Source organism: Vicugna pacos, unplaced genomic scaffold (genome assembly GCF_048564905.1).
Source record: "Vicugna pacos unplaced genomic scaffold, VicPac4 scaffold_192, whole genome shotgun sequence".
NCBI lineage: Eukaryota > Metazoa > Chordata > Mammalia > Artiodactyla > Camelidae > Vicugna > Vicugna pacos.
Genome location: NW_027328871.1, coordinates 2,161,699 through 2,174,426, shown reverse-complemented (window position 1 = coordinate 2,174,426; position 12,728 = coordinate 2,161,699). Strand labels below are relative to the sequence as shown.

The following is a 12,728-nucleotide window of genomic DNA, read 5'->3' as shown; positions in this document are numbered from 1 at the left end:
TACGGCACCGAGGACACCAAGGTCAGTCTGCGGGATCTTTCCAGCAGGCCCTGATGAGTGACATCCATAGATCTGCTTCCACTGGTGTTTCTGTAGACAGAGAAGCTCTGGGAAGGACTGGTTTCACTGGGACATTCCCGTGGCACTACAAAGCACAAACGCACTCTCAGTTGGCTGTTTTGGAAACACTCCAAAATGACACAGAGCAGAATGCAGAGCTGAGAACTTTAGAAGCTTCATTTCCACAAGAGGAAGTGTCCTGTGCACTTTCAGAATTGTGAGATAAGCGTAATCAAAAGGAGTTTATGCTAATCGAAATAGTATGGGGTGTTCATCCAAACAAAGGCAACACCAGCAATTGGAGGGGTACCAGGCAACACACACAGGAACAGGACATGGCATCAATGTATAGGAGAAATTGTCCTCACAGGAATCCCATGGAATTGCACAGAGCCAAGAGTCTAAAGTTTTCACTTAACAAAGCCCTACAAGTCTACATTAGATACCTGATATTACCTGACCAGTGGAGATGAAGAAGTACAGTAAAAGAAGCAGGAAGTTCCATTTTCAGTTCCAAAGAGATTGAAGGCCCAAAAGATAAGCTTTCACACAACTAGACTGCAAAACTCTATCCAGAGCAAGTATTGAAAACGGAGGTGAGGGAATCCCTGAAAAACAACAGTGTCTCAGAATCACAAAAGGCAGAATGCCAGAAAAGGGGAAGAGAAAGTCGAAAGACGAGCCAAATAATATCAGAAAACTCAATGGATGGGATCATATCAAGGCTAAGATTCAGTCCTAAGCAGACTACATAATGCAGAGGGATGCGTGAATGACTGTGAAGACAGGGGGACAGAAATCCCTCGTCAGAAACAGACATAGGAAAGCAAGTGCAAACCAATGAACACATTGCTGTTGAATCCTGGGGTAAGACAAGGCATGAAAGACTAGGATTCGTAAGAGTCCCAGATGGAAAAGCAAGAGAGAAAGAAACACAAAATTTCTGAAAAGTGATCTGTCGAAAAATCAGACTGAAACTTGCTGAAAGCCAAGAGAGAATCATCTATGCGAATTCAGGAAGTACACAGCATCCAAAGGAGGTGGAATCCCAATAGACCTACCAGCAGCTGAAGGAGTCAAATCAACAAAGTTCATGAGCATCCCAGTGATTTAAAATGCGCCTGGAGGAAAACAACATAGTCCCAAGACAACCTCCAGAGGGGTTTCAGCTGATATCTCGGCAGCCATATTGCAGGAGAGGGAGGAGTGCCAGGACATAGACCACATCCTGAATGGCCAAATGCTGCCATCTAGGGTAGCCTAGGCCACATGACCGCCATTTCTAATAACGGCAGAGCTAGAGAATTCCACAGACCGGCCAATCTTAAAAGAATTCAGCAGTTCCAACCTTATCCTAAAAGAAAGGTTGAGAATCCTCCCCTGAATAGAAAAGCAGCAAGATGAAATGGAAAGAAGAAAACCAGTATTGGAAATGCAAGAAGAGCATGAGTGGCAAAAAGAAACAAGAAGAAGGCAAGGAGGACATCAAATCCCTAAAGATGGGAGAGGGAAGCAGGAAGTCCTAGGTGATTGGAAGCACTATCTTAAGTGAATCAGCTTATATGACTCTCTGTTGGAAGCCAACGGAGAGATGCATGGCCTGACGTGATTGCAAAACAAACGAGAAGCAGACCAACAAAGAATCAAACCAACAAACAAGCACCCAAAGGGTACGGTTGGCTGACAGATACCAAGGGAAACATGATTATTCGAAAGAAAATACTCAAGGTGATGTCAAGAATCATTCAGCCCGCATCGACCCAGTATCGCGGCTTGCATGTACTCAGCACACTTGTATTCGGAAATCAGAGGCGTGCATTTATATTCGTAAGTATTGATTCATAAGAGCATATCGTGACCTACCCAAATGCCGATTTGGAGTCAAATGGATTCCTAGTCCGTGATATAGACTTGCAAGTCTTCCAACAGGATGAATGAATGCCATATTCTACCCTACGTTGAGAAGAAATGGCATAAGCCTATCACAAAGACAAGTGGCTCTGCAAAAGTGTACTAAGTGCAAATGAGACAGACAGTAAAGTGCACATTGGGGTTGGTTTCATTTCTAGGAATTTCAGCCCCCATGAAACCAATGGATCCATGTCCTGAGAGTGCGGGGGCTTCAGCAGAAATCAACCGACGGATATGTATTCCGGGTGTCCGGATGTTACAGGAACAATAGTTTCCTGTAGTGGGTCTCTGTGTACTGTGAACTCTTAGACAGTTTAAAGACGTGTGAAATAAATCAACTGAAAATGGACACACCTCCCTCCGTTGGTACTGTGCATAGAGATCTGAACAAAAGGGAAGAGGGAAGAACAAAGGCCCATGGGACGCTAGTGGGTAGAATCACATTTACCTTAGGAACCTCTCGTCGGGTGCAGCCCCTCCCCCAACACTGACAAGATGCAGCAGCCATTGGGGATGGCAGTTAGCGGTTGGATTCCAGGTGGAATGTTGGTGTGTACCGCGAGGCTTGTTGTGGCTGGTGGATCCTAGGTAACCGGGCAGAGTTCTGTGGGTGGATCAGTGTGATGGAGGGGCTGCCGCCCTCTGTGGAGCTTGGCTTAGGTCTTTGGTCCGGGAAGCTGTGTCAGTTCTAGATACTGCTGCTGCCCAAAGACCTGAGTTCATGGGTCAGTTTCCAGAACCTGAAAGGGCAGACAGTGGAAGATCTGCCTGTCATCAGCTTACTGGTGAGGCTCCGAGGTACTGTCAGACTTGCCCAGTCCTGGTGAAGTCGACTTTATGGGAGACACGAAGAGAAGCTGGCCGAAAAGCTGGCTGCACGGATTGAGGAGAGATGCGAACACACTGATGAGAGATGTTGTGCTACAGTGGAGAATACTGGCCTGGAGACAGCTGTAGAGGATACCAGGCTCGAAAGACATTCATGAGACATATTGAACCACGCTGATCCTGGCAGAAACCTACGGAGTGCCAACGTGGACTTGAGGAAGTTCCTCGATTCTCTGCTCCAAGAACGGGTCCAAGATCCCTGACGTCTAAAAGAGAAGAGATGGCCGAGATAATCAAAACGCTCATGTTCTTGGAAGAGGTCGTGAGAATCCACACGTCCCAAGGGGCATTTCCAAGCCCTTCAGACCAAAATGCAAAAAGCCCAGGGAAGCCTTTTCCCAGGTTGGGGCCTAGCTATCAAGCACTTGCTCTTCCCTCCCCTCTACTCAGGCATCCATTTGAAGGATCAGTACCTGAGCTGCAATGAAGCCAGTACGAGAATGGCAAGCCCCTCCTAGAACCAGAGTTCCTCCAGCTTCACACTCTGTGAGCAACAGTGATCTCCTTAAAGGTCAAATAGTCTCGACTGAAATATATAGGGATTGAATACTTACCTCCCACAAAGAAACGATGGCCTTCCACTAGATTCCGCAAATGCTGGGTTTATGTCTTCTCTGGGGTGAAGGGAGTGTGGTAAGTGAGGGGAATCTTTGACTGAACTTGAATATGTATTAGGCCTCCGTTTTTCAAGACAGTCTAGGTAAATATTAGAATCAGATAGTGAACTGAACTGTAAAAGTCGCCAATGACATTAAAGACACAGCTATGTGGACAGTCTTTCACTTGAGTCAAGCCCCCGGGGGCACTATATCATGGGGTGCAGACTTGGTTGCGTTCAATTGCTTTACCCAACATGATCAGATGGTTAAGGTTTCTCATCACTGATAGGAGAACACCTGGTTCTCAATAGCCTAGCATAGCTGCAGCAGGGTTCCCTGAGCTATAATGCCTCTAGGTGCTTTTGGATTCAAACCTAAATGTATTTATTTGGTTTGTGTTCTCTTGTATTTTCCTAGAGAGGGATGTTACCCCTTGAAATGCCAACACTGGCCAGTAGGTGTCATTGGGAGTAAAGGGCACCACATGCACTAGTGAATCCAAGGTTGGGGGTTATTTCATGTTTCCAATAGGTATTTCATGGTTCCTGTTGGTTTCGGAGGCTTCAACAGGAAAGAGTTGACATGACCCCTTTAACAGTTTGGACCGCTAGTTTGCATTCTATCTGTCTAGGTTTTCCTTAGTGCTGACAAAATGTTACCAAAATTGACAAGTCTGGCTTCTAGGTCGATTTAGTATGTTTCAAAAGTTAACTTCATTTTCGTATAACTCCCTAAACATGTAAGTCGTTTCTATTAAACTTGTTAAAGCCTGCAAATGAGATATCAACACAATGTCAAAACTGGAGTCTTCGGACAATCCCTCCCACCATGGCTGTATAGAAACAAAGAGCAAAACGAAAATCACATTTCTGTGAAATGAATCTGGAAAGTGTTGATTCATCGATGCCCAGTTGGCAGAGAAGCAGTGCGACCTGCGCTCACTCGCTCCCATGTACACAGCATGGGAAGTATCCACTCACCCAGCCCTTGGCACAGGACACTTGCCGAAGAGAGGTCTGTTACTTCCAAAGACAGGATGAGGCCTCAGAACACCTGGAAGCAGGAGAAGGCAAAGCAGGGAATGGAAACCAGTGCAGGGTCTGACCCCTGGTGATGGAGCAGCAAAGGTGAAACTCTCTTTAACTTGGACGCACACTCTCAAGTGGACAGGAGACATGGGATTGAAGGTGATGTGCTGAGTGTTAGAAGAGTGCACAGCAGACGCTTGGCTGGCAGAACTCAAAGAAACCAGCACAAAATATCCCCAAAGTTGATTCTGAGACCAAGATCCGAGCTGCCAAATTTGAGGTAGCAGAGGCAGCGGTCAGTGAGGAATAGGGCTATGGATGATGGCACACGATGGTTCTCAGGGATCTAGAGTGGGTTGTGGGATGTGGTGGGTCTATCAAGAGAGCAAACCCACCAGTGACACCAATGAGAAAGCAACTACACTGGCGTGCGCGGTTGAGATTATCTATATGTCCCATGGCTACACACAGTGAATCTGCAGGGCCAGGGACCAATTGGGCATTTGGCCAATAGAGCACGTGTGGGGCTGAATCATAGATATCATGCATCGGGTCTGAGGGATCCAGGGGGCCTTCACTTTGAAATCAGAATGAAAAGCCTTAGGATCTGCTACATTCATAACCTGCTCTAGGATTATGGTTTGATTCGAGGCACAGGGTGCACAACAGCTCTCTGGTTGCCTTCGTGCACCCGTGCCACAAGGACGAGAGGACAAGAAAGAGAGGTCCAAGTCCACAGCGTGAGAAGTGGAAGCATTTCCTTCAGCATTATCTCCCAAAAGCCGATGCTACATTTTGGATGGCACCGGCACGGTACGGCACCGAGGACACCAAGGTCGGTCTGCGGGATCTTTCCAGCAGGCCCTGATGTGTGACATCCATAGATCTGCTTCCACTGGTGTTTCTGTAGACAGAGAAGCTCTGGGAAGGACTGGTTTCACTGGGACATTCCCGTGGCACTACAAAGCACAAACGCACTCTCAGTTGGCTGTTTTGGAAACACTCCAAAATGACACAGAGCAGAATGCAGAGCTGAGAACTTTAGAAGCTTCATTTCCACAAGAGGAAGTGTCCTGTGCACTTTCAGAATTGTGAGATAAGCGTAATCAAAAGGAGTTTATGCTAATCGAAATAGTATGGGGTGTTCATCCAAACAAAGGCAACACCAGCAATTGGAGGGGTACCAGGCAACACACACAGGAACAGGACATGGCATCAATGTCTAGGAGAAATTGTCCTCACAGGAATCCCATGGAATTGCGCAGAGCCAAGAGTCTAACGTTTTCACTTAACAAAGCCCTACAAGTCTACATTAGATACCTGATATTACCTGACCAGTGGAGATGAAGAAGTACAGTAAAAGAAGCAGGAAGTTCCATTTTCAGTTCCAAAGAGATTGAAGGCCCAAAAGATAAGCTTTCACACAACTAGACTGCAAAACTCTATCCAGAGCAAGTATTGAAAACGGAGGTGAGGGAATCCCTGAAAAACAACAGTGTCTCAGAATCACAAAAGGCAGAATGCCAGAAAAGGGGAAGAGAAAGTCGAAAGACGAGCCAAATAATATCAGAAAACTCAATGGATGGGATCATATCAAGGCTAAGATTCAGTCCTAAGCAGACTACATAATGCAGAGGGACGCGTGAATGACTGTGAAGACAGGGGGACAGAAATCCCTCGTCAGAAACAGACATAGGAAAGCAAGTGCAAACCAATGAACACATTGCTGTTGAATCCTGGGGTAAGACAAGGCATGAAAGCCTAGGATTCGTAAGAGTCCCAGATGGAAAAGCAAGAGAGAAAGAAACACAAAATTTCTGAAAAGTGATCTGTCGAAAAATCAGACTGAAACTTGCTGAAAGCCAAGAGAGAATCATCTATGCGAATTCAGGAAGTACACAGCATCCAAAGGAGGTGGAATCCCAATAGACCTACCAGCAGCTGAAGGAGTCAAATCAACAAAGTTCATGAGCATCCCAGTGATTTAAAATGCGCCTGGAGGAAAACAACATAGTCCCAAGACAACCTCCAGAGGGGTTTCAGCTGATATCTCGGCAGCCATATTGCAGGAGAGGGAGGAGTGCCAGGACATAGACCACATCCTGAATGGCCAAATGCTGCCATCTAGGGTAGCCTAGGCCACATGACCGCCATTTCTAATAACGGCAGAGCTAGAGAATTCCACAGACCGGCCAATCTTAAAAGAATTCAGCAGTTCCAACCTTATCCTAAAAGAAAGGTTGAGAATCCTCCCCTGAATAGAAAAGCAGCAAGATGAAATGGAAAGAAGAAAACCAGTATTGGAAATGCAAGAAGAGCATGAGTGGCAAAAAGAAACAAGAAGAAGGCAAGGAGGACATCAAATCCCTAAAGATGGGAGAGGGAAGCAGGAAGTCCTAGGTGATTGGAAGCACTATCTTAAGTGAATCAGCTTATATGACTCTCTGTTGGAAGCCAACGGAGAGATGCATGGCCTGACGTGATTGCAAAACAAACGAGAAGCAGACCAACAAAGAATCAAACCAACAAACAAGCACCCAAAGGGTACGGTTGGCTGACAGATACCAAGGGAACCATGATTATTCGAAAGAAAATACTCAAGGTGATGTCAAGAATCATTCAGCCCGCATCGACCCAGTATCGCGGCTTGCATGTACTCAGCACACTTGTATTCGGAAATCAGAGGCGTGCATTTATATTCGTAAGTATTGATTCATAAGAGCATATCGTGACCTACCCAAATGCCGATTTGGAGTCAAATGGATTCCTAGTCCGTGATATAGACTTGCAAGTCTTCCAACAGGATGAATGAATGCCATATTCTACCCTACGTTGAGAAGAATTGGCATAAGCCTATCACAAAGACAAGTGGCTCTGCAAAAGTGTACTAAGTGCAAATGAGACAGACAGTAAAGTGCACATTGGGGTTGGTTTCATTTCTAGGAATTTCAGCCCCCATGAAACCAATGGATCCATGTCCTGAGAGTGCGGGGGCTTCAGCAGAAATCAACCGACGGATATGTATTCCGGGTGTCCGGATGTTACAGGAACAATAGTTTCCTGTAGTGGGTCTCTGTGTACTGTGAACTCTTAGACAGTTTAAAGACGTGTGAAATAAATCAACTGAAAATGGACACACCTCCCTCCGTTGGTACTGTGCATAGAGATCTGAACAAAAGGGAAGAGGGAAGAACAAAGGCCCATGGGACGCTAGTGGGTAGAATCACATTTACCTTAGGAACCTCTCGTCGGGTGCAGCCCCTCCCCCAACACTGACAAGATGCAGCAGCCATTGGGGATGGCAGTTAGCGGTTGGATTCCAGGTGGAATGTTGGTGTGTACCGCGAGGCTTGTTGTGGCTGGTGGATCCTAGGTAACCGGGCAGAGTTCTGTGGGTGGATCAGTGTGATGGAGGGGCTGCCGCCCTCTGTGGAGCTTGGCTTAGGTCTTTGGTCCGGGAAGCTGTGTCAGTTCTAGATACTGCTGCTGCCCAAAGACCTGAGTTCATGGGTCAGTTTCCAGAACCTGAAAGGGCAGACAGTGGAAGATCTGCCTGTCATCAGCTTACTGGTGAGGCTCCGAGGTACTGTCAGACTTGCCCAGTCCTGGTGAAGTCGACTTTATGGGAGACACGAAGAGAAGCTGGCCGAAAAGCTGGCTGCACGGATTGAGGAGAGATGCGAACACACTGATGAGAGATGTTGTGCTACAGTGGAGAATACTGGCCTGGAGACAGCTGTAGAGGATACCAGGCTCGAAAGACATTCATGAGACATATTGAACCACGCTGATCCTGGCAGAAACCTACGGAGTGCCAACGTGGACTTGAGGAAGTTCCTCGATTCTCTGCTCCAAGAACGGGTCCAAGATCCCTGACGTCTAAAAGAGAAGAGATGGCCGAGATAATCAAAACGCTCATGTTCTTGGAAGAGGTCGTGAGAATCCACACGTCCCAAGGGGCATTTCCAAGCCCTTCAGACCAAAATGCAAAAAGCCCAGGGAAGCCTTTTCCCAGGTTGGGGCCTAGCTATCAAGCACTTGCTCTTCCCTCCCCTCTACTCAGGCATCCATTTGAAGGATCAGTACCTGAGCTGCAATGAAGCCAGTACGAGAATGGCAAGCCCCTCCTAGAACCAGAGTTCCTCCAGCTTCACACTCTGTGAGCAACAGTGATCTCCTTAAAGGTCAAATAGTCTCGACTGAAATATATAGGGATTGAATACTTACCTCCCACAAAGAAACGATGGCCTTCCACTAGATTCCGCAAATGCTGGGTTTATGTCTTCTCTGGGGTGAAGGGAGTGTGGTAAGTGAGGGGAATCTTTGACTGAACTTGAATATGTATTAGGCCTCCGTTTTTCAAGACAGTCTAGGTAAATATTAGAATCAGATAGTGAACTGAACTGTAAAAGTCGCCAATGACATTAAAGACACAGCTATGTGGACAGTCTTTCACTTGAGTCAAGCCCCCGGGGGCACTATATCATGGGGTGCAGACTTGGTTGCGTTCAATTGCTTTACCCAACATGATCAGATGGTTAAGGTTTCTCATCACTGATAGGAGAACACCTGGTTCTCAATAGCCTAGCATAGCTGCAGCAGGGTTCCCTGAGCTATAATGCCTCTAGGTGCTTTTGGATTCAAACCTAAATGTATTTATTTGGTTTGAGTTCTCTTGTATTTTCCTAGAGAGGGATGTTACCCCTTGAAATGCCAACACTGGCCAGTAGGTGTCATTGGGAGTAAAGGGCACCACATGCACTAGTGAATCCAAGGTTGGGGGTTATTTCATGTTTCCAATAGGTATTTCATGGTTCCTGTTGGTTTCGGAGGCTTCAACAGGAAAGAGTTGACATGACCCCTTTAACAGTTTGGACCGCTAGTTTGCATTCTATCTGTCTAGGTTTTCCTTAGTGCTGACAAAATGTTACCAAAATTGACAAGTCTGGCTTCTAGGTCGATTTAGTATGTTTCAAAAGTTAACTTCATTTTCGTATAACTCCCTAAACATGTAAGTCGTTTCTATTAAACTTGTTAAAGCCTGCAAATGAGATATCAACACAATGTCAAAACTGGAGTCTTCGGACAATCCCTCCCACCATGGCTGTATAGAAACAAAGAGCAAAACGAAAATCACATTTCTGTGAAATGAATCTGGAAAGTGTTGATTCATCGATGCCCAGTTGGCAGAGAAGCAGTGCGACCTGCGCTCACTCGCTCCCATGTACACAGCATGGGAAGTATCCACTCACCCAGCCCTTGGCACAGGACACTTGCCGAAGAGAGGTCTGTTACTTCCAAAGACAGGATGAGGCCTCAGAACACCTGGAAGCAGGAGAAGGCAAAGCAGGGAATGGAAACCAGTGCAGGGTCTGACCCCTGGTGATGGAGCAGCAAAGGTGAAACTCTCTTTAACTTGGACGCACACTCTCAAGTGGACAGGAGACATGGGATTGAAGGTGATGTGCTGAGTGTTAGAAGAGTGCACAGCAGACGCTTGGCTGGCAGAACTCAAAGAAACCAGCACAAAATATCCCCAAAGTTGATTCTGAGACCAAGATCCGAGCTGCCAAATTTGAGGTAGCAGAGGCAGCGGTCAGTGAGGAATAGGGCTATGGATGATGGCACACGATGGTTCTCAGGGATCTAGAGTGGGTTGTGGGATGTGGTGGGTCTATCAAGAGAGCAAACCCACCAGTGACACCAATGAGAAAGCAACTACACTGGCGTGCGCGGTTGAGATTATCTATATGTCCCATGGCTACACACAGTGAATCTGCAGGGCCAGGGACCAATTGGGCATTTGGCCAATAGAGCACGTGTGGGGTTGAATCATAGATATCATGCATCGGGTCTGAGGGATCCAGGGGGCCTTCACTTTGAAATCAGAATGAAAAGCCTTAGGATCTGCTACATTCATAACCTGCTCTAGGATTATGGTTTGATTCGAGGCACAGGGTGCGCAACAGCTCTCTGGTTGCCTTCGTGCACCCGTGCCACAAGGACGAGAGGACAAGAAAGAGAGGTCCAAGTCCACAGCGTGAGAAGTGGAAGCATTTCCTTCAGCATTATCTCCCAAAAGCCGATGCTACATTTTGGATGGCACCGGCACGGTACGGCACCGAGGACACCAAGGTCGGTCTGCGGGATCTTTCCAGCAGGCCCTGATGTGTGACATCCATAGATCTGCTTCCACTGGTGTTTCTGTAGACAGAGAAGCTCTGGGAAGGACTGGTTTCACTGGGACATTCCCGTGGCACTACAAAGCACAAACGCACTCTCAGTTGGCTGTTTTGGAAACACTCCAAGATGACACAGAGCAGAATGCAGAGCTGAGAACTTTAGAAGCTTCATTTCCACAAGAGGAAGTGTCCTGTGCACTTTCAGAATTGTGAGATAAGCGTAATCAAAAGGAGTTTATGCTAATCGAAATAGTATGGGGTGTTCATCCAAACAAAGGCAACACCAGCAATTGGAGGGGTACCAGGCAACACACACAGGAACAGGACATGGCATCAATGTCTAGGAGAAATTGTCCTCACAGGAATCCCATGGAATTGCGCAGAGCCAAGAGTCTAACGTTTTCACTTAACAAAGCCCTACAAGTCTACATTAGATACCTGATATTACCTGACCAGTGGAGATGAAGAAGTACAGTAAAAGAAGCAGGAAGTTCCATTTTCAGTTCCAAAGAGATTGAAGGCCCAAAAGATAAGCTTTCACACAACTAGACTGCAAAACTCTATCCAGAGCAAGTATTGAAAACGGAGGTGAGGGAATCCCTGAAAAACAACAGTGTCTCAGAATCACAAAAGGCAGAATGCCAGAAAAGGGGAAGAGAAAGTCGAAAGACGAGCCAAATAATATCAGAAAACTCAATGGATGGGATCATATCAAGGCTAAGATTCAGTCCTAAGCAGACTACATAATGCAGAGGGATGCGTGAATGACTGTGAAGACAGGGGGACAGAAATCCCTCGTCAGAAACAGACATAGGAAAGCAAGTGCAAACCAATGAACACATTGCTGTTGAATCCTGGGGTAAGACAAGGCATGAAAGACTAGGATTCGTAAGAGTCCCAGATGGAAAAGCAAGAGAGAAAGAAACACAAAATTTCTGAAAAGTGATCTGTCGAAAAATCAGACTGAAACTTGCTGAAAGCCAAGAGAGAATCATCTATGCGAATTCAGGAAGTACACAGCATCCAAAGGAGGTGGAATCCCAATAGACCTACCAGCAGCTGAAGGAGTCAAATCAACAAAGTTCATGAGCATCCCAGTGATTTAAAATGCGCCTGGAGGAAAACAACATAGTCCCAAGACAACCTCCAGAGGGGTTTCAGCTGATATCTCGGCAGCCATATTGCAGGAGAGGGAGGAGTGCCAGGACATAGACCACATCCTGAATGGCCAAATGCTGCCATCTAGGGTTGCCTAGGCCACATGACCGCCATTTCTAATAACGGCAGAGCTAGAGAATTCCACAGACCGGCCAATCTTAAAAGAATTCAGCAGTTCCAACCTTATCCTAAAAGAAAGGTTGAGAATCCTCCCCTGAATAGAAAAGCAGCAAGATGAAATGGAAAGAAGAAAACCAGTATTGGAAATGCAAGAAGAGCATGAGTGGCAAAAAGAAACAAGAAGAAGGCAAGGAGGACATCAAATCCCTAAAGATGGGAGAGGGAAGCAGGAAGTCCTAGGTGATTGGAAGCACTATCTTAAGTGAATCAGCTTATATGACTCTCTGTTGGAAGCCAACGGAGAGATGCATGGCCTGACGTGATTGCAAAACAAACGAGAAGCAGACCAACAAAGAATCAAACCAACAAACAAGCACCCAAAGGGTACGGTTGGCTGACAGATACCAAGGGAACCATGATTATTCGAAAGAAAATACTCAAGGTGATGTCAAGAATCATTCAGCCCGCATCGACCCAGTATCGCGGCTTGCATGTACTCAGCACACTTGTATTCGGAAATCAGAGGCGTGCATTTATATTCGTAAGTATTGATTCATAAGAGCATATCGTGACCTACCCAAATGCCGATTTGGAGTCAAATGGATTCCTAGTCCGTGATATAGACTTGCAAGTCTTCCAACAGGATGAATGAATGCCATATTCTACCCTACGTTGAGAAGAATTGGCATAAGCCTATCACAAAGACAAGTGGCTCTGCAAAAGTGTACTAAGTGCAAATGAGACAGACAGTAAAGTGCACATTGGGGTTGGTTTCATTTCTA

At 46.3% G+C, this 12,728-nt stretch overlaps 1 long non-coding RNA gene across 1 annotated transcript; it reads right to left on the bottom strand.

Annotated features, from left to right (window-relative positions):
- Positions 1-3,432: 3,432 nt before the first annotated feature.
- On the bottom strand, positions 3,433-7,928 carry LOC140695259 (uncharacterized). Its single transcript, XR_012070955.1, has 4 exons — positions 7,720-7,928; positions 7,224-7,313; positions 4,439-4,511; positions 3,433-3,555 (listed from the first exon to the last, which is right to left on the bottom strand). It is a non-coding gene; the product is annotated as an uncharacterized lncRNA (long non-coding RNA).
- Positions 7,929-12,728: the final 4,800 nt, after the last annotated feature.